Source organism: Ranitomeya variabilis, chromosome 4, assembly GCF_051348905.1.
Source record: "Ranitomeya variabilis isolate aRanVar5 chromosome 4, aRanVar5.hap1, whole genome shotgun sequence".
In the NCBI taxonomy this organism is placed as follows: Eukaryota; Metazoa; Chordata; class Amphibia; order Anura; family Dendrobatidae; genus Ranitomeya; species Ranitomeya variabilis.
Genome location: NC_135235.1, coordinates 738,016,346 through 738,036,740, shown reverse-complemented (window position 1 = coordinate 738,036,740; position 20,395 = coordinate 738,016,346). Strand labels below are relative to the sequence as shown.

Below are 20,395 nucleotides of genomic sequence, written 5' to 3'. Positions count from 1 at the left end.
AAGGGGCCCCTCGGAAGGTGAGTATATGTTTATTTTTTAACCTGTGACATACGTGGCTGGGCAATATACTACGTGGCTCTGTGCTGTATACTACATCACTGGGCAATATACTACGTCACTGGGCAATATACTACGTCACTGGGCAATATACTACGTCACTGGGCAATATACTACGTGGCTCTGTGCTGTATACTATGTCACTGGGCAATATGCTACGTCACTGGGCAATATACTACGTCACTGGGCAGTATACTACGTCACTGGGCAATATACTACATGGCTGGGCAATATACTACGAGACTGGGCAATATGCTACGTCACTGGGCAATATACTACGTCACTGGGCAATATACTACGTCACTGGGCAGTATACTACGTCACTGGGCAATATACTACGTCACTGGGCAATATACTACGTCGCTGGGCAATATATTACGTGGCTGTGCAATATACTACGTAACTGGGCAATATGCTACGTCACTGGGCAATATACTACGTCACTGGGCAATATACTATGTCACTGGGCAGTATACTACATCACTGGGCAATATGCTACGTCACTGGGCAATATGCTACGTCACTGGGCAATATACTATGTCGCTGGGCAGTATACTACGTCGCTGGGCAATATATTACGTGGCTGTGCAATATACTACGTAACTGGGCAATATACTACATCACTGGGCAATATGCTACGTCACTGGGCAATATACTATGTCGCTGGGCAGTATACTACGTCGCTGGGCAATATATTACGTGGCTGTGCAATATACTACGTAACTGGGCAATATACTACGTCACTTGGCAATATGCTACGTCACTGGGCAATATACTACGTCACTGGGCAATATACTACGTCGCTGGGCAATATACTACGTCGCTGGGCAATATACTACGTCACTTGGCAATATGCTACGTCACTGGGCAATATACTACGTCACTGGGCAATATACTACGTCACTGGGCAGTATACTACGTCACTGGGCAGTATACTACATCACTGGGCAATATGCTACGTCACTGGGCAATATACTACGTCGCTGGGCAATATATTACGTGGCTGTGCAATATACTACGTAACTGGGCAATATACTACGTCACTTGGCAATATACTACATGGACATGCATATTCTAGAATACCCGATGCGTTAGAATCGGGCCACAATCTAGTGCCTCCATAATCCCCTATAAGCAGGTGACCGGACACAACACACAGACAAACACAAGGTGGAAGTAACCAATATAATTATTTATTTCCCCAATAATGGGAATTGTGATCACCATGACAACAGTGAATAATGCAAAACAGGATGATTACGAGGTGAAATATACAAATACACAATGAATTCTCCGTCTCACTGTAATAGCAGCCTCTAACCAGTTGTTACTTTAGCTACTGAAAAGGGTGGTTTTCCTGATACATATGGTCGACAATACTGTCACTTCTGCGAATACTGGCCATAGTGGGGTCTCCGTCTCTTCCTGTTAGGCCATAAGTCGTCCAAGCAAAGTCTATCAGGGCTCGCTGGGTCGCCTTCACTTCAACTGACTTTTGCCTTGTTTGTTGTACTACCCTTGACCAACACCTGTACTGATGTCAGTGCTGGAAGCAATGGCCCGGCTCACTCGAGCCTCCTTCTCTTCACTGCAGGCATATACTACTGAGCAAACTATCCTGACAGATCTTCGGTACTTGACCAACGGCTGATGTCTCTTGTACCAGAAGAAATAAGAGCTATGACTCTGCTCTTGCCTGGCGTAGTTTGGACTATGGATGCACCCCCTATACAGGGAGTGTTAGGAGCAGGCCCAAAGAGGATGAACCGCAACTGCTGGAGCCAAAGGGACGACTGGGTCAAAGCGGGAATAGGTGAAAGTGCAGGACGATAAGGCAGACACAGGCTCCGAAGAGGACTGAAGGCAGAGAGCTCAAAAAGAAACAAAACAATAAGTGGAGGCAAATACTAAAGACAACGGGAACAGTGGAGGACAATAGGACAGGGTACGGAAGAGACAAGAGAAAGACAGACAGCAGACAATCAAAAATAGGACTGGTAACCGGCTAGCAGAGAAGGGAAAAACGCTGGGCTAGCCAGTAGGCAGGTAGGAATGGGACCTGAGGATGACGAGGGACACCTAAGCAAAGCGGGCGTCACGACGACGACGATACACAGGCGCCTTACCTGGGAAAGCGCCGAACAGAAATACCCGGTGGGCTCCGCCATATTGGGGCGGAGCCACCGGGTCCGACCTCTCAGAATGTCTGGCGGTGGAAGAGGCGCTACGGCACATGCGCGCACCACCGAAGAGCCAGAGAAGCCGGGCAGAACGCAGCGAGAAGGGACGTCGGGAGCGCGCCGGCCGGACAGGTAAGTATCTACGGGCGTGACACTGTGGGAGAACTCATTCTGAGCTACATGGGCACACAGAAATAATTCCTTGTGATTAGTCAGATAGGGATAAATAAGTGAGAAATACAAATGGTCTATCTGGCTGCAGTCCTGAATTGATATAGCGTTGTGTGCCAGGAGGGAGACATCAGATAGTACGTTCTGAAGGAAAGCAAACATATAATGGCAGTGAGAATCTGGATTGCTGGCAGAGAGAATAGCAGAAACAAAAAGAAGAGAGAGGTTCTTAGCTCAGGTTTGCTGAACTATTTGGCTTATAACAAAAGTTATGTACCGCCACATGTAACCAGAAAGTTCCTGACTCTGCATAATGCAGAAGTAAAGGAAAGTTTATTTTTCGACTTTGATCTCCCTCATTCATCTCCTTACCATTTGGTCCAGGCCTGCCAAGTACAACGGCAGCTCGCGGTCTGTAAAGTCAGGAGATATCACTCCGCCAAATATGGAGTTGGAATGATGCTCAAAATCAAAGTGGACAATGAACTTACAGGCTGATCCAACTTCAGTGGAAATGCCTCAAGACAAGGAAATGATGCTCAGTAGTGTGTTTGACCTCCACGTGCCTGTATGATCTCCCTACAATGCCTGGGCATGCTCCTGATCAGGCGGCAAATGGTCTCCTGGGGGATCTCCTCCCAGACCTGGCTATCCTGAGTGACATGCACCTACATTGTCTTCGAACGAAACAGATGATGCAGTTGAGGAATGAGGAAGCCACTTGACATCTGGAGCATGCCAAGAAAGCTCAAATTCAGATGGTATTGGTGGAGGACATTGTTCAAGTGCCCTGAAATGTGGTGAGTAAAGTTATTGGGAGACTTGGAAGAGTGATGCAGGAAATCATAGATAAGTCCGGTGTGGCGAGAGGATTTTGGCTGATGACGAAGCCCAGGTAGCTGGTGAAGATGGGATGGTTCCATTCTTCATTGTAAGATCAATGGAGAGCCTTAAGAATATCCAAATGCTCCTGGAGTATCGTGTTGCACAGTTTGGTCGCAGAAGAAACTTGTGGGAGTAGATTATATGGGGGTATTTCAACTTTTATCTTCACAGAACATGAGGTACATGCATCAGCTTCTTAATACAGTGTAACATGAAGTCTGAAAGACCTTTTACCAGAGAGAAAGTAAAACCAAATAACAACAAGTATATGCATTACACTCAGCTAAACATAGACCAGTAACAACATCTTCATCTACTCTGAGAAAATTGTAAACTGCAGGAGGCTGCACACAACTATGTCTGTATCTGTTGGATATCTGCCAGCATATCGCATGGTGTACCTAAGCGTTTTTTTCCATCATACATGACGGCACCACGAGAGAGGGGATCCGCCCATCAAGGACTGGAAACCTTCAAGATAAACGGGGCGGCTCCTTTCTCCACATCAGTTGGTTTCCTGTCCTTGACGGGGAACCCTCAAGATGGAAGACGTCTGATGAAGATGGATGACGTCTGAAGATTGAAGAGGATGCCTGGGTCGGGTGGATTTGGGCAGGCGCTGGTCTGCTGCACCCGTCACCAGGTACCCGTAGTCGCCTCGGGGGTCAATGTATACCATGCCCCCCCCTGAGCGAAGCATAGCCACAGCCCGCGAGCCACGGTCTCGCTCAAGCGAAAAGAGCCAGTCCCGCCATAGCAGCAGCAGAAGCCACTCGGACAGCGTACGGACGGATCGCCGTGCCAAGGAGGGGTCCCTAGTCTCAGGGAGAGACACGGAGAAATCCAGCCAACCTCCGGATCCGGTACCCGTACTTTGAAAGCGTCCGAGTGGTGAGTGATCTGCGAGAAAGTCCAGCACGCTAATGTCTGTTCTTTTCTCTTCTCTTATCTCCGTCTCTCCCCTCTTTTCTTACATACATTGTGAGGTGGAGTATAGGAGGTCCCCAAAAAGTGTAGTGGAAAAACTAAAAATAAGGAGTGCCCCTTATGTAAAAAGCACTTAAAGACATCTTGGGGTAAAAGACTGTGTCAGAAGTGTATCAACAGGACGGAGACGGAGGAAACTCCCTCCTTTACGGACAACCTAAGGTCACTGATCCAGACCGAGGTCTCGAAGTCCGTAAAGGCATTGCAGACAGCTGACACAGATGCCAGATCTAGGGACAGATCCAGCCCTTCAGTAGGATCCCAAAGAGATTCCTCGGGGTCAGAGCAGGATTCAGATACAGCCCGCTGCTCTGATAGTAGCTCAGAGGAGGAAGACATCTTTCCAGCAGAGGCTACGGATAGGCTTATTAAAGCTGTTCGCTCTACCATGGGGCTGGTAGATGAGAAGGCCAAAAAGACAGCCCAGGAACTTATGTTCAGTGGCCTACAAAAGAAAAAACGGAGGTCATTCCCTGTTAATGAACAAATTCTAGAACTGATTAAAAGAGAATGGCAAAAGCCAGAAAAAAGGTCCCAGTTAACCACCTCCCTAAAAAGAAGGTACCCTTTTGAAGAGGAGGCGTCCTCATCTTGGGACAGAGCCCCAAAAATTGATGTGGCAGTCTCCAAAGTTGCCAGGAAATCGTCCCTGCCATTCGAGGACCTAGGTTCTCTAAAAGAACCTCTGGATAGGAAGGTAGACAGGTCCCTGAAGACAGCTTGGGAAGCCTCAGCAGGAGCACTAAGGCCAGCTATCGCGGCCACTTGTGTAGCCAGATTGTGTAGCCAGATCCCTTAAAATCTGGATAGATAACCTGGAGGAACAGGTAGAGCAAAAAGTTCCCAGGCAAACTATCCTGGAGGCAATACCAACTATGAAAGCAGCGGCGGTGTTTCTAGCTGAAGCGTCAGCGGACTCGGCTAGGCTGGCAGCAAAATCAGCAGCATTAGCCAACACAGGATGCCGTGCCGTATGGCTTAAATGCTGGCCAGGAGATACTCAGGCGAAGATGAAGCTCTGCTCTTTGCCTTGTGAGGGGAACTTCCTCTTCGGACCAGCTTTAGACGAGGTGTTGGAGAAAGCCGGGGATAAAAAGAACTTCCCGAAACAGCCATTTCAGCCCTTTCGTCGCTCCTTTCGGAGAGGTCAAAAATTCCGGAGGCAGCAGTACAGAGACCGAGACAGGAGCAACCTGGACAAGCGACCCAGGGGAGGAAAGGGCTTCTATTTCGGCAAGTCCCCCAGAGACCCCAAAAAACCCTCCCAGTGAAGGTCCTTCTCAGGTGGGAGGGAGGCTCTCTCACTTCCTTCCAGCCTGGGAGAGGATCTCATCCAGCATATGGATCCGGCAGATCGTAGGATCAGGCCTAAAACTAAAATTTCACCACTGGCCTCCAAGAAGGTATATGCAGACCCCGATACAATCCTCTCAGGAGAAACAAGACAGTCTGGAAGGAGAAGTAACATCACTCCTAGACAAACACGTCTTGGAAGAAGTTCCTTTAGAGAAAAGAAGGGAAGGATTTTATTCCCCTCTTTTTCTCATAAAAAAACCAGACAACTCCTGGAGGACAATAATAAACCTAAAAGGCCTCAACAAATTTCTTGTAATACCATCATTCAAGATGGAGACCATAAAATCAGCGGTGAAACTTCTCTATCCCCAGTGTTACATGTCCGTCCTCGACCTCAAGGACGCTTATTATCACGTCCCAATCAGACAACAAGATCGTCGGTTTCTCAGAGTGGCAGTCCAGATGGGGTCCCAGCTGCATCACCTCCAGTACAGGGCTCTGCCCTTTGGGATAGCAACAGCCCCACGAGTATTCACAAAGCTGATAGCAGAGGTCACGGCACATCTCAGGGAAAAAGACACTCTGATAATACCCTACCTGGACGACTTCCTGATAGTGGGGAAGAACTTTTCTCACTGTCAGGAACAGGTCAGGATAGTGATGGACACTCTTCAGACACTGGGATGGCAACTAAATCTCAAGAAGTCCAAGCTAGAGCCAGCTATGGTCCAGAATTTCCTGGGGATAACGATAGACTCCGTGGCACAGGAGTGTCGCCTCCCAGAAGGAAAAGAGGAAAAAATCAAACAAATGATTATGACCACTTTAAAAAAAACGGAAATGACTTTAAGAAGAGCCATGTCGGTGTTAGGGTCCCTAACCTCCTGCATACCGGCAGTAAAATGGGCCCAGTTTCATGCAAGAGAACTGCAATGGTGTGTGCTGCAGAACGACCGGGAACTTCAGGGGCAGTTAGAGCAGAAGCTCACTCTCCTACTCTCTGTACTCCAATCTCTCAGATGGTGGTTACAGATAGTCATCCCCGAGAGGAGTTCCCTGGACATTCACAGCCTCCAAGGTGATCACAACAGATGCCAGTCCGTGGGGGTGGGGAGCCCACTCAGACACACTATGGGTCCAAGACCCCTGGGCTCAAGAGGAGAAAGATCTATCCTCAAACGAGTGGGAGCTCCTAGCAATAGAAAAGGCGCTAGAGAGATTACTTCCTCACTTGGCAGGGCATCATGTGAGAGTCCTATCGGACAACCGAACAGCGGTCGCATACATGAACCACCAGGGAGGCACCCGCTCTCGGGCTCTGATGCACGTAACCACAAGACTCATGTCTCTAGCCGAAAGGCACCTCCTGTCATTATCGGCCCTGCATATCCGAGGCGTGGACAACATAAAGGCAGACTTTTTAAGCAGGAACCACTTGAGGCAAGGAGAATGGTCCCTAAAAAAGTCAGTTTTTCAACGGATAGTGCACATGTGGGGAAAACCCAAGGTAGACCTCTTTGCCTCAAAAGTCAACAAGAAAGTCCAAAAGTTCTGCTCCCTGAACCCAGCAGACAGGCCGTTGGCAGTAGACGCCTTCAGCATAGAATGGACGTCAGGACTCCTGTATGCCTTCCCACCGATTATGTCTAATCCCAGTGGTTCTGAGGAAGATCAGGGAGGACCAGGCCAGGGTAATTGTCATAGCTCCCTTCTGGCCGAAAAGACCGTGGTTTTACTGGCTGAGAGTGATGTCAGTGACGGACCCATGGGTTCTCCCGGAAGACCAGGGCCTTCTAACTCAGGGTCCCTTCAACCACCCGCAGAACTCCGGGCTTCATTTGACAGCCTGGCTTTTGAGCGGTCGTTACTAGATAAAGAAGGGTTCTCAGCTGGGTTAATATCCACCTTGCTCAGCAGCAGAAAACCAGTAACGACCAAGATCTATGGGAGAATATGGAAGAAATTCCTCTCCAGCTCAGGGCCAATACGGGAAGGGGAGGTCCCAATAGTGGCAATACTGGAGTTCCTGCAGAAGGGCTTAGATCTGGGGTTAGCTGTTAGTACCCTCAAAGTACACATTTCAGCCTTAGCAGCCCTATTTAACTGTGACCTGGCAAGTAATAGGTGGGTGGTGAGGTTTGTCCGAGCCTGTAGTAGAGCTGACTCTGTTCCATCTCCTACTCCTCCACCATGGGATCTAAATCTAGTGTTAACAGCCCTGACGGAAAGCCCCTTTGAGCCGTTAAATACAACTTCTGATAAAATACTAACATTAAAAACAGCTTTGTTGGTGGCCCTTACATCAACCCGTAGGGTGGGGGATTTACACGCGTTGTCAGCTGACCCCCCTTACACACAAATCATGGACGATAAGGTTGTATTAAAATTAGATCCGGCATATCTCCCCAAAGTGGTATCGAGATTTCATAGGTCTCAGGACATAACCCTACCCTCTTTCTGTCCCAATCCCAGTAACAAAAAAGAGGAGAGACTCCATTTCCTAGACGTTAGGAGATGTATCCTACAGTATCTAGAGGTGACAAAATCCTGGAGGAAGCAAAGGGCTTTATTTGTTTCGTTCCAGGGGTCTAGGAAGGGCCTTAAAGCCTCAAAACAGACTATAGCTAGATGGGTGAGAGAGGCCATTATTCTAGCGTATAGTAGTGCAGGCAGGGTTGTTCCACAGGGTCTGAAAGCCCACTCCACGAGGGCCATGGCGACGTCATGAGCGGAGAGAGCAGATGCTACCATCGACCAAATCTGTAAGGCGGCCACTTGGTCCTCTCCATCTACATTTTTTAGACATTATAGGCTAGACCTATCTGCTACCTCTGATCTCACATTTGGGAGAAGAGTGTTACAAGCAGTGATCCCTCCCTAAAGAGAATACAAATCTCTGTAACTCTCTCGTGGTGCCGTCGTGTATGATGGAAAAACACGGGTATTACATACCTGGTAATGTGTTTTTTCATGAGACATGACGGCACCCTTATATTCCCACCCTTTTGATCACGTCATTAGTTGGGTGCATTATTAGCATTATTTGTATTATACACTCCCTGGGGTATCGGTGAATAGAACCGTATAGGATGTATTATTTGTGTACACTAACCAGCGGAGTTCCTCTCGTACTCTGTAAACAACTGATGTGGAGAGAGGAGCCGCCCCTTTTATCTTGAAGGTTTCCTGTCCTTGATGGGCGGATCCCCTCTCTCGTGGTGCCGTCATGTCTCATGAAAAAACACATTACCAGGTATGTAATACCCGTGTTTTTCAATACGTTGCAATGCGTCGTTTTGGCAAAAAAACGCATCCTGCAAAAGTGCTTGCAGGATGCGTTTTTTCTTATTGACTAACATTAGCGACGCATTTGCGACGCATTGACACACGTTGCAACCGTCGTGCGACGGTTGCGCCGTGTTGTAGCGGACCGTCGGCTGCAAAAAACGTTGCTTGTAACGCTTCTAGGTGACTTGGAGAGATGTGGCTCCAGTCACCTACATACCCCACCCAAGGGGGGGGTGTCTGAGCACCCAAGATGGTGCCTGTGTGTTTGCATGGACGGCAGTGCTGTCTAGTGTGAGCCAGAATGTGGAGGCACACTGATGCTTTGTTTTACCTGCTGTAAAGTCTGTTTTTTCCTTTTTCTTGGTGCTTCCGGTATATAAAGCAAATAAACGACTTTGAAAGGAATGTGCCTCCTGTCTTCCTCCTGTCACACCTGAGTGAGTACAATCCCTACAATATATACAGGTGTTTCTCACAAAATTAGAATGTAATCAAAAAGTTAATTTATTTCAGTTCTTCAGTACTACAAAAAATGAAACTCATATATTATATAGAGTCATTACAAAAAGAGTGATCTATTTCAAGTGTTAATTTCTGTTAATGTTGATGATTATGGCTTACAGCCAATGAAAACCCAAAAATCATTATCTTAGGTAATTAGAATAATTTATAACACCAGCTTGAAAAATGATTTTAAAATCTGAAATGCTGGCCTACTGAAATGTTTGTTCAGTGAATGCCTCAATACTTGGTCGGGGCTCCTTTTGCATCAATTACTGAATCACCTTTTTGAAAGTGCATTTGAACAGCAAGGTGGCTTGTTGTTGAAGGGAAATAGAGAGAAAAAAAAATCTATAAATCTTCAGCATAGCGAGTGTGAGCGAGCTGAGTGTGACCTGAGCGTAAGTGTGGACGGTGGTAAGTGTGACTTGTGATTCAGTGAAGAGGTATTTGGAAGGCCTTTAACAAATACCTGTGTGAATTTGTGTGAGTTGCTAAATTGGGAGTAGCTATATTCACAAGGGGTTAACTTAGGGTGGGCGGTCATAATCAAGGGTTTATAAGGGGCAGCTGTTTGGGGCTCAAGTCCTTTTTGAAAGTGCATTTGAACAGCAAGGTGGCTTGTTGTTGAAGGGAAATAGAGAGAGAGAAAAAAAAAAATCTATAAATCTTCAGCATAGCGAGTGTGACCTGAGCGTAAGTGTGGACTGCGGTAAGTGTGACTTGTGATTCAGTGACTTTGGAACAGGGAGTTTCCAAGGGAGGAATTACTGTGTTTTTTTTTTATTTTTTTTATGAATACTTTGTATTTATTTTTAATTAACGTTTGTGTGGTGCAATCCCCATTAGGAAATGTGCTCTACTATTGTTAATGCCATCCAGTGCACATCTTGCCACATGTATGCAGTCCTTGATCAGCCGGTCGAGGGTGCATACTGCTGTGCGAGATGTGAGCACGTTGTAAATTTGGAAGCCCAGATTCTGGATCTAAATGTGCAGCTGGCAACACTGAGATCCATAGACAATATGGAGAGGAGTCTTCTGCTCACTGAGCAGACACTCAATGGGATAGATGGGGGGATGGTAGGATGGAGCTGCAGGACAGTGAAGTAGCTATCTGGGTGACATTCAGAAAGCGGGGTAGAGGGAAGAGTGCCAGGGAGGCTAGTCCTGATCTGGCACACCCCAATAAGTTTGCTAAGTTGGCAGATGAGGGGGATGCCAGTACAGGGGTAGCACTGCTGCAGCCAGGCATGTCCTCTGAAAGCCGGAGGAGTGACTGCTCCAGTAAGGAGGGAAATAGGAGAGCAGGGCAGGCCAGACAGGTGCTGGTAGTGGGGGACTCAATTATTAGGGGAACAGATAGGGCAATCTGTCACAAAGACAGGGATCGTCGGACGGTGTGCTGCCTACCTGGCGCTCGAGTCCGACACATCGCTGATCGGGTTGACAGGTTATTGGGAGGGGCTGGTGAGGACCCAGCGGTCATGGTGCACATTGGCACAAATGACAAAGTTAGAGGTAGGTGGAAGGTCCTTAAAGATGATTTCAGGGAATTAGGCTGCAAGCTGAAAGCAAGGACCTCCAACGTGGTATTTTCCGAAATACTGCCTGTACCACGTGCCACGCCAGAGAGGCAACGGGAGATTAGGGAGGTTAATAAGTGGCTCAAGAATTGGTGTAGGAAGGAGGGGTTTGGGTTCCTGCAGAACTGGGCCGACTTCTCAGTTGGCTACAGGCTCTACGCTAGGGACGGGCTGCACCTCAATGGGGAAGGTGCAGCTGTGCTGGGGGAGAAAATGGCTAGAAGGTTGGAGGAGTGTTTAAACTAGGGATTGGGGGGAGGGTATTCATTTTATAGGAGGGGAAGATAGTGCAGATAGAGACCTGGGCACAAATAAGGAAGTTGGGGGTGGCGGTGGCATGGGGGGTGGGGTTAGAACAGTTAGTAATTTAAGAAAGAATAGAGGTACAGAGAGAAACATCAAGTGCATGTATACTAATGCCAGAAGCCTCGCCAACAAAATGGACGAATTAGAATTAATGTTGTTGGGGCATAATTATGACATGGTGGGGATATCTGAAACATGGCTGGATGAGAGCCATGACTGGGCTGTTAACTTGCAGGGCTATAGCCTTTTCAGAAATGACCATACAGATAAGCGAGGGGGTGGGGTGTGTCTGTATGTAAAATCATCCTTAAAACCCATCCTGCGTGATAATATAGGTGAATTTAATGAAAATGTAGAGTCCCTGTGGGTGGAGATAAGGGGAGGGGGAAAAAAAAATAATAAATTACTGATAGGGGTTTGTTATAAATCTCCAAAAATAATGGAAGCAATGGAGAATATCCTCATAAAGCAAATAGATGAAGCTGCGACTCAAGGAGAAGTCATTATTATGGGGGACTTCAACTACCCTGAAATAGATTGGGGAACAGAAACCTGCAGTTCCAGTAAAGGTAATCGTTTTTTGACAACTATGAGAGACAATTACCTTTCACAACTGGTTCAGGACCCAACAAGGAGGGGGGCACTGCTAGACCTAATATTAACCAACAGGCCAGACCGCATATCAAATATAAGTGTTGGGGGTCACTTGGGGAATAGTGATCACAAAATAATAAGTTTTCATGTCTCCTTTAATAAGATGTGTAGTAGAGGGGTGAAGGACACTAAACTTCAGGAGGGCAAATTTCCAACGGATGAGAGAGGATCTTCGTGCAATTAACTGGGACGATATCCTGAGGCATAAAAGTACACAAAGAAAATGGGAGACGTTTATTAGCATCCTGGATAGGACCTGTGCACAGTATATACCGTATGGGAATAAACATACTAGAAATAGGAGGAAACCAATATGGCTAAATAGAGCTGTAAGGGGCGCAATAAGGGACAAAAAGAAAGCATTTAGAGAATTAAAGGAAGTAGGTAGTGAGGAGGCATTAAATAAATACAAAAAATTAAATAAATTCTGTAAAAAGCAAATCAAGGCAGCAAAGATTGAGACAGAGAGACTCATTGCCAGAGAGAGTAAAAATAATCCCAAAATATTCTTTAACTACATAAATAGTAAGAAACTAAAAAATGATAGTGTTGGCCCCCTTAAAAATAATCTGGGTGAAATGGTGGATGAGGATGAGGAAAAAGCCAATATGCTAAATGACTTTTTTTCATCAGTATTTACAAAAGAAAATCCCATGGCAGCCAATATGACTAGTGATATAAATTCCCAATTAAAGGTTACCTGCTTAACCCAGCAGGAAGTACGGCGGAGTCTAAAAATCACAAAAATTGACAAATCTCCGGGCCCGGATGGGATACACTCCCGAGTACTGCAGGAATTAAGTACAGTCATTGATAGACCATTCTTTTTAATCTTTAAAGAGTCCATAATAACAGGGTCTGTACCACAGGACTGGCGTATAGCAAATGTGGTGCCAATATTCAAAAAGGGGACAAAAACTGAACTCGGAAATTATAGGCCAATAAGCTTAACCTCTACTGTGGGTAAAATCCTGGAGGGCATTCTAAGGGATGCTATACTGGAGTATCTGAAGAGGAATAACCTCATGACCCAGTATCAGCACGGGTTTACTAGGGACCGTTCATGTCAGACTAATTTGATCAGCTTCTATGAAGAGGTAAGTTCCGGACTGGACCAAGGGAGCCCAGTGGATGTAGTGTATATGGACTTTTCAAAAGCTTTTGATACGGTGCCACACGAAAGGTTGTTACATAAAATGAGAATAATGGGGATAGGGGAAAATATGTGTAAGTGGATTGAGAGCTGGCTCAGGGATAGGAAACAAAGGGTTGTTATTATTAATGGAGCACATTCGGACTGGGTCGCGGTTAGCAGTGGGGTACCACAGGGGTCAGTATTAGGCCCTTTTCTTTTTAACATATTTATTAATGACCTTGTAGGGGGCATTCAGAGTAGAATTTCAATATTTGCAGATGACACTAAACTCTGCAGGGTAATCAATACAGAGGAGGACAATTTTATATTACAGGATGATTTATGTAAACTAGAAGCTTGGGCTGATAAATGGCAAATAAGCTTTAATGGGGATAAATGTAAGGTCATGCACTTGGGTAGAAGTAATAAGATGTAGAACTATGTGCTTAATTCTAAAATTCTGGGCAAAACCGTCAATGAAAAAGACCTGGGTGTATGGGTGGATGACAAACTCATATTCAGTGGCCAGTGTCAGGCAGCTGCTACAAAGGCAAATAAAATAATGGGATGCATTAAAAGAGGCATAGATGCTCATGAGGAGAACATAATTTTACCTCTATACATGTCACTAGTTCGACCACACTTAGAATACTGTGCACAGTTCTGGTCTCCGGTGTATAAGAAAGACATAGCTGAACTGGAGCGGGTGCAGAGAAGAGCGACCAAGGTTATTAGAGGACTGGGGGGTCTGCAATACCAAGATAGGTTATTACACTTGGGGCTATTTAGTTTGGAAAAACGAAGACTAAGGGGTGATCTTATTTTAATGTATAAATATATGAGGGGACAGTACAAAGACCTTTCTGCTGATCTTTTTAATCATAGACCGGTGACAGGGACAAGGGGGCATCCTCTACGTCTGGAGGAAAAAAGGTTTAACCTCTTAAGCCCCGAGGGTGGTTTGCACGTTAATGACCAGGCCAATTTTTACAATTCTGACCACTGTCCCTTTATGAGGTTATAACTCTGGAACGCTTCAACGGATCTTGGCGATTCTGACATTGTTTTCTCGTGACATATTGTACTTCATGTTAGTGGTAAAATTTCTTCGATATAACTTGCGTTTATTTGTGAAAAAAACGAATATTTGGCGAAAATTTTGAAAATTTCGCAATTTTCCAACTTTGAATTTTTATGCCCTTAAATCACAGACATATGTCACACAAAATACTTAATAAATAACATTTCCCACATGTCTACTTTACATCAGCACAATTTTGGAACCAACATTTTTTTTTGTGACGGAGTTATAAGGGTTAAAAGTTGACCAGCAATTTCTCATTTTTACAACACCATTTTTTTTTAGGGACCACATCTCATTTGAAGTCATTTTGACGGGTCTATATGATAGAAAATACCCAAGTGTGACACCATTCTAAAAACTGCACCCCTCAAGGTACTCAAAACCACTTTCAAGAAGTTTATTAACCCTTCAGGTGTTTCACAGGAATTTTTGGAATGTTTAAATAAAAATGAACATTTAACTTTTTTTCACACAAAATTTATTTCAGCTCCAATTTGTTTTATTTTACCAAGGGTAACAGGAGAAAATAGACCCCAAAAGTTGTTGTACAATTTGTCCTGAGTACGCTGATACCCCATATGTGGGGGTAAACCACAGTTTGTGCGTATGGCAGAGCTTGGAAGCAAAGGAGCGCCATTTGACTTTTCAATGCAAAATTGACTGGAATTGAGATGGGACGCCATGTTGCATTTGGAGAGCCCCTGATGTGCCTAAACATTGAAACCCCTAACAAGTGACACCATTTTGGAAAGTAGACCCCCTAAGGAACTTATCTAGATGTGTGGTGAGCACTTTGACCCAACAAGTGCTTTACAGAAGTTTATAATGCAGAGCCGTAAAAATAAAAAATCATATTTTTTCACAAAAATTATCTTTTCACCCCCAATTTTTTATTTTCCCAAGGGTGAGAGAAGAAATTGGACCCCAAAAATTGTTGTGCAATTTGTCCTGAGTACGCTGATACCCCATATGTGGGTGTAAACCATTGTTTGGGCGCATAGCAGAGCTCAGAAGGGAAGAAGCGCTATTTTACTTTTCAATGCAAAATTGACTGGAATTAAGATGGGATGACATGTTGCGTTTGGAGAGCCCCTGATGTGCCTAAACATTAAACCCCCCCACAAGTGACACCATTTTGGAAAGTAGACCCCCTAAGGAACTTATCTAGATGTGTTTTGAGAGCTTTGAACCCCCAAGTGTTTCACTACAGTTTATAACGCAGAGCCGTGAAAATAAAAATTATTTTTTTTTTTCCACAAAAATGATTTTTTAGCCCCCAGTTTTGTATTTTCACAAGGGTATCAGGATAAATTGGACCCTAAAAGTTGTTGTCCAATTTGTCCTGAGTACGCTGATACCCCCTATGTGGGGGGGAACCACTGTTTGGGCGCATGACAGAGCTCGGAAGGGAAGGAGCGCCATTTGGAATGCAGACTTAAATGGATTGGTCTGCAGGCGTCACGTTGCATTTGCAGAGCCCCTGATGTACCCAAACAGTACAAACCCCCCACAAGTGACCCCATATTGGAAACTAGACCCCCCAAGGAACTTATCTAGATGTGTTGTGAGAACTTTGAACCCCCAAGTGTTTCACTACAGTTTACAACGCAGAGCCGTGAAAATAAAACATATTTTTTTTCCCACAAAAATGATTTTTAGCCCCCCAAATTTTTATTTTCCCAAGGATAACAAGAGAACTTGGACCCCAGAAGTTGTTGTTCAATTTGTCCCTAGTACGCTGATACCCCATATGTTGGGGTAAGCCCCTGTTTGTGCGCACAGGAGAGCTAGGAAGGGAAGGAACACTGTTTTACTTTTTCAACGCAGAATTGGCTGGAATTGAGATCGGATGCCATGTCGCGTTTGGAGAGCCCCTGATGTGCCTGGACAGTGGAAACTCCCCAATTCTACCTGAAACCCTACCCCTAACCTCACCCCTAACCGTTTACTGAACATTTTCTGACAGTCATAAGTGCCACGTATATAAGTGCCACGTATATAAGTGCCACGTATATAAGTGCCACGTATTTAAGAGCCACGTATTTAAGAGCCACGTATTTAAGTGCCACGTATTTAAGTGCCACGTATTTCAGTGCCACGATATTTCAGTGCCATGTATTTCAGTGCCACGTATTTCAGTGCCACGTATTTCAGGCACTGAAAAATACGTGGCACGTAAATACTTCAGTGCCACGATATTTCAGTGCCACGATATTTCAGTGCCACGATATTTCAGTGCCACGATATTTCAGTGCCACGTATTTCAGTGCCACGTATTTCAGGCACTGAAAAATACGTGGCACGTAAATACGTGGCACGTAAATACGTGGCACTTAAATACGTGGCACTTAAATACGTGGCACTTAAATACGTGGCACTTAAATACGTATCTCTTATATACGTGGCCACTGAAATATCGTGGCACTTATATACGTATATACGTATATAAACGTATATTTCAGTGCCACGTATTTCAGGTTAGGGTTAGGGGTAGGGTTAGGGTTTTTTGTTTTTTTCTTGTTTTCTTGTGTTTTTCTATAAAAACGCATGCGTTTTACCGCGTTTACATGCATTTTTTCACACATGCGGTTTTTTTAAAAAACGCATGCAGATAAAAACGCAAGTGTGAAACCAGACTAAAAGACGCTTTTTATAGCAAAAAAGTTTTTGTGTCTCCACATTTTGAGACCTATAATTTTTCCACATTTTGGTCCACAGAGTCATGTGAGGTCTTGTTTTTTGCGGGACGAGTTGATGTTTTTATTGGTAACATTTTCGGACACGTGACCATTTTTTATTACTTTTTATTCCGATTTTTGTGAGGCAGAATAACCAAAAACCAGCTATTCATGAATTTCTTTTGGGAGAGGCGTTTATACCGTTCTGCGCTTGGTAAAATTGATAAAGCAGTTTTATTCGTCGGGTCAGTACGATTACAGCGATACCTCATTTATATCATTTTTTTATGTTTTGACGCTTTTATACGATAAAAACTATTTTATAGAAAAAATAATTATTTTGGCATCGCTTTATTCTGAGGACTATAACTTTTTAATTTTTTTGCTGATGATGCTGTATGGCGGCTCGTTTTTTGCGGGACAAGATGACGTTTTCAGCGGAAACATGGTTATTTATATCCGTCTTTTTGATCGCGTGTTATTCCACTTTTTGTTCGGCGGTATGGTAATAAAGCGTTGTTTTTTGCCTCGTTTTTTTTTTTTTTTTCTTACGGTGTTTACTGAAGGGGTTAACTAGTGGGCCAGTTTTATAGGTTGGGTCGTTACGGACGCGGCGATACTAAATATGTGTACTTTTATTGTTTTTGTTTGTTTTTTTTAGATAAAGAAATGTATTTATGGGAATAATATTTTTTTTTTTTATTATTATTTATTTAGGAATTTTTTTTTTATTTTTTTTACACATGTGGAATTTTTTTTTTTTACTTTTTTACTTTGTCCCAGGGGGGGACATCACAGATCGCAGATCTGATAGTGTGCACAGCACTCTATCAGATCTGCGATCATACTTTCATCGGAGCAGGCTGCAGCTTTCATCTGCAGCCTGCTCCGACCCGGAAGTGCTCCCTGCAGGACCCGGATACAGCCCCTCGGCCATTTTGGATCCGGGGCCTGCAGGGAGAAGACGTTCGGTACGAGGTGAGTACATCACCTTGTACCGATCGTCTCAGGGAAGCACGCAGGGAGCCCCCTCCCTGCGCGATGCTTCCCTGTACCGCCGGTACACCGCGATCATGTTTGATCGCGGTGTGCCGGGGGTTAATGTGCCGGGGGCGGTCCGTGACCGCTCCTGGCACATAGTGCCGGATGTCAGCTGCGATATGCAGCCGACACCCGGCCGCGATCGGCCGCGCTCCCCCCGTGAGCGCGGCCGATCGCGTATGATGTACTATCCCGTCACCGGGAATTAAGGCCCACCCCACCTCGACGGTATAGTACGTCATACGGGCTTAAGGGGTTAAGCATAATAACAGACGCGGATTCTTTACTGTAAGAGCAGTGAGACTATGGAACTCTCTGCCGTATGATGTTGTAATGAGTGAGTCATTACTTAAATTTAAGAGGGGACTGGATACCTTCCTGGAAAAGTATAATGTTACAGGGTATATATATTAGATTCTTTGATAAGGCGTTGATCCAGGGAACTAGTCTGATTGCCGTATGTGGGGTCGGGAAGGAATTTTTTTCCCCATGGTGGAGCTTACTGTTACCACATGGGTTTTTTTTTGCTTTCCCCTGGATCAACATGTTAGGGCATGTTAGGCTATGGGTTGAACTAGATGGACTTAAAGTCTTCCTTCAACCTTAATAACTATGTAAACTATGTAAATGCAGCGTGGCATGGAGGTGATCAGCCTGAGGCACTGCTGAGGTATTATGGAAGCTCAGGTTGCTTTGATAGCAGCCTTCAGCTCATCTGCATTGTTGGGTCTGGTGTCTCTCATCTTCCTCTCGACAATACCCCATAGATTCTTTATGGAGTTAGGGTCAGGCAAGTTTGCTGGCCAATCAAGCAGAGTGATACTGATACAGGTATTGGTACTTTTGACAGTGTGGACAGGTGCCAAGTCCTGCTGGAGAATGAAATTTCCATCTCCAAAATTTTTTTGGCAGAGGGAATCATGAAGTGTTCTAAAATTTCCTGTTAGACAGCTGCACTGACTTTGGTCTTGATAAACACAGTAGACCTACAACAGCAGATGACATGGCTCCCCAAACTATCACTAGCATTGATTGTGGAGACCTCAAGCAGACTCTGGGACCTTGATTTCCAAATGAAATGCAAAATTTACTTTAATCTGAAAACAACATCCTGGACCACTGAGCAACAGTCCAGTTCTTTTTCTTCTTGGCCCAGGTAAGACGCTTCTGGTGTTGTCTATTGGTCATGAGTGCCTTGACACAAGGAATGCGACACTTGTAGCCCATGTCCTGATAGGTCTGTGTGTGGTGGCTCTTGAAGCAATGACTCCAGCAGCAGTCCACTCCTTGTGAATCTCACCCAAATTTTTGAATGGCCTTTTCTTAACAATCCTTTCAAGGCTGCAGTTATTCCGGCTGCTTGTGCACCTCTTTCTACCACACTTTTTCCTTCCACTCAACTTTCCATTAACACGCTTGGATACAGCTTCTTTAGCAATGACCTTTTATGGCTTACCCGCCTTGTGGAGTGTGTCAATGACTGCCTTCTGGACATTTGTCAAGTCAGCAGTAATCTGTCAAGTTTAAATGCTTAGCAGCCTTTGCATGTGTGTTTTGCTAATTATTCTAATTTACTGAGATAATTACTTTTGGGTTTAAATTGTCTGTAAGCCATAATCATCAACATAAACAGAAATAAACACTTGAAATAAATCACTCTGTTTGTAATGACTCTGTAATATATTTCACTTTTTGTATTGAAGAACTGAAATAAATTAACTTTTGTGAGAAACAACTGTGTACAGTACAGAGCAAAAGTTTGGACACACCTCATTTAAAGATTTTTCTGTATTTACATGACTATGAAAATTGTAAATTCACACTAAAGGCATCAAAACTATGAATTAACACATGTGGAATTATGTACTTAACAAAAAAGCTTGAAACAACTGAAAATATGTCTTATATTCTAGGTTCTTCAAAGTAGCCATCTTTTGCTTTGATGACTGCTTTTCACACTCTTGGCATTCTCTTGATGAGCTTCAAGAGGTGTGTGTGTGTGTATGTGTATATATATATATATATATATATATATATATATATATATATATATATATATATATTTTTATTTTATTTTTTTCCTTTGGGGGTCCACTTCCTTCTTTTGATGTCAGACCTGTGATTTCTATCTACTCCACAGTGTATAGGATAAAAGGGAATTGTGCAGTGAGTCTGTTTTCCATATAGTGACAGATATTTCTTGTTGCTAAAACTGATTTTTTTTTTCACGTTTAACCCTTTTTTAAAATACCTCTGATTAGTGTGATCACACAACATACAAACCTCTGATGGCTCCGGTGATGCCCTGTACTACTGTAGTGCTGTGTATCATCACTGTCTTTCAGTGTAATACTAACAGCCCCATACACATGAGATAAGTGTTGGCTGAATGGTTATTTGGCAGACGGCTATCTCTATTGACTCCCCATACACACAAATATTTCAGCTTTAATGGGGTATGTATGAGAGAGTCGCCCCCAGACTCCTCTAGAGGAGGATTATCTACAGGAAGAACATACGGATTATCCTCTGAAATTCAGGATGTC

General features: G+C 44.4%; 1 protein-coding gene across 1 annotated transcript in view; it reads left to right on the top strand.

Moving 5' to 3' along the window:
- The window catches only part of LOC143768006 (uncharacterized), a 53,247-nt gene that overhangs the window by 846 nt on the left and 32,006 nt on the right, over positions 1-20,395 (top strand). The gene's annotated exons all lie outside the window — the stretch shown is intronic.